Raw genomic sequence first — 2516 nt, 5'->3', positions numbered from 1 at the left:
ATTGATTTATTTATACCAATATGGAATCATAGCTTCCTATTTTATTCAAAGAGTTAGAATCCATGATTGTTACTATTTGTTTTAATGATATGTTGTTCCCTGTTTGGCCAGCGGGGACTCATTTAAGCTGTCTTGTTGTCCTTTTGACATGTCCTCATTATTCTTGGAGTACCTCTTGATTTTTGGCACAAGATGTTCTAGGCTCATCTTGTACTTTTTCCACCCTAGACCTGTAAACAGCTGTTTTTGCAAGAAGTCTGATGCCTTTTAACGGAAAATAATATTTAAAAGCCAAGATCTGGGTTCTAGCTTTGCTCTTTGCTGTTGGGGCATCACCAATCCCAGTTCCTCCTAGTGGACAGAGGTAGGGAATACATGTAACATTTGCGTATAGATATATGCATATGTGTATAATATGTAATATGTGTATAGACATATATATCTATTATGGACTAAATGTTTGTGTTCCCCAAAATAAAAGGTAAAGATGCCAGAATATAAAAGATAAAATTCCAAAGCCAAGTCACTATATGTAGAACTTCCAAAGAGAGGAATTGAGAAACTCCATAAGCTCTGGACCCCCTCAGCAATTCAAGAACATAAAAGAATTAAGAGAGGGGAGAGAGGATTCTCAGATTGATTCTTTCTTCAGCTTTCTTCTGAGGTGGCTGAGGTGGGAGTTCTGCTGCCCTAGACTTAGAACGGGGTTTGAAGAGAGCTTTCACTGGCAATTGAGAGAGCTGGAGGCCTGTGGCTGCCAGAGACGAGGGCCATGTTGGAGTCAGGCACTAGGACACTCAGTGTTTCCCATCAGTCTGATGTGGGCCACACAAGGGGGATGTTTGCATGGTATGAACTGGATTGAGCCAACGGGTGGGGGTGGGAGGGAATCACAGCAGAAGAAAGCTAGAGGTGGGTGCAGCATCCCTGTGGGGCCGAGGAAGGAGACCTCAGGATAGATGCATTCCCTCAGGTCAAGGGAACTGCAGGGAAGAATCCCCAGAGCTGGGAAGTACCTACAAGAAAGTCAGTTTTTGTATCTGCCAGAACCAGAGAGCCATAGCACACTTACAGCAGTACCTGTTTAAGAAAGCCCCTACTTATGGTTTTAGCATTTACCATCCCACATCCTGACTCTAAGGGATCAAACACAGAGCTGGGAGGAAGGAGGAGAGAAATGAGGTGGAAAAGAGAGAAGCCAGTCATGTGCCCTTTTCACCTTAGGCTTTGAGCCTGTCACTGGCCTGATGGTGGAGAGGTGATCTGATGCAAAATTAGGTTTGGTTTTTTATTAATCTTGGACCATTTTGATTCCAGAATTGCAACTATATTTGCTATTGAAAATGACTTTCTTTTGCCTAAGAGTGAGGATTAAATTCATGGGCCTGCCAGAGTTATCACCGAGGAGTAAAGAGATATTATCCCCACTGAAGAGTTTCCAGGGATGGTGGGAAACAACAATAGAGTTTATTTTTATCTCATCTCATGAGCAGTGTGCTCAACATACCAGTTACAAGCAGAATAAAAGTGGCTTAAGCAACAGGGATTTATTTTTCTCACCTAAAAAGGAGTTTGGAGGTAGGAGGCTATAGGATTAGTTCATCAGGTCAGTGAAGACCAAGAACCAAGCTCACCCTCTCCTGCTCTGCTAGCCTCCATGCATCAACAATGTCTCCTTTCCTAGCCAGAGAATGGCTGCCACAGATCCAGCCATCACATCTTCACACAAACACAGCAGGAGTTGTAGGCTCTCCTCACTCACTTCTTGCCTTTTAAGGAGAGGAAAATCTCTTCTACGAGGCCCCCAATAAGACCAGCCTTATAACTACTGGACCGGAATGGATCATGATCATACCTCATAACACATTTCCTGCAGGAGTAATCTCCACTTCCTGAGACTCCTCAAACCACTGTAAAGTAGAATAAGTGCCTCCTTCACATAACCTGTTTTGAATAAAGTCATCGATTACCTAACTGCCAAAACCATATATTTCACAGACCTAGTCTTACTTGATTTCTAGATTAATTGCCTACGGCCATGCTACCTTCACTGTGCCCGATCTCATCTGATCTCGGAAGCTGAGCAGGGTCGGGCCTGGTTAGTACTTGGATGAGAGACCACCTAGGAATACCAGGCATTGTAGGTGTAAAAAATAAAAAATAAATTAAAAAAAAAAAGAATAGCTCCATCGACACTGCAGATCTCTCTCTGCTCTTTGAAACTCTCTCCTCCCTTAGGGGGGTTCCTTAACATCAGGCTCCTGGGGCTCCTTTTACTTTTCCATCACACTTCAGCATTCTGTGGCTCCACTATCTCCATTTCACCTTCTTTATACTCACTCTCCATGGTTTCAGCTATCACTTGTGTGACAAATATCTCGATTACAGTTAGTACCTACTTCTTCTCTGAGCTATAGATCCAATTTTAAGTTCCCTATGAAATATCTGTACATGAATATCTCTACAGAACCTCAAACTGAAAAAACCAAGGTCACTGTATTCTACTTGCACCAGAT

The 2516-nt window shown here is 42.7% G+C and overlaps 1 pseudogene; it reads left to right on the top strand.

Annotated features, from left to right (window-relative positions):
* Nucleotides 1-2028: 2028 nt before the first annotated feature.
* LOC120607537 (uncharacterized) lies at nucleotides 2029-2147 on the top strand (annotated as a pseudogene).
* Nucleotides 2148-2516: the final 369 nt, after the last annotated feature.

This window comes from Pteropus medius, unplaced genomic scaffold (genome assembly GCF_902729225.1).
Source record: "Pteropus medius unplaced genomic scaffold, Ma_sr-lr_union100, whole genome shotgun sequence".
Classification (NCBI taxonomy): Eukaryota; Metazoa; Chordata; class Mammalia; order Chiroptera; family Pteropodidae; genus Pteropus; species Pteropus medius.
The sequence above is the reverse complement of the archived record's forward strand: the minus strand, read 5'-3'. Positions and strand labels throughout refer to the sequence as shown.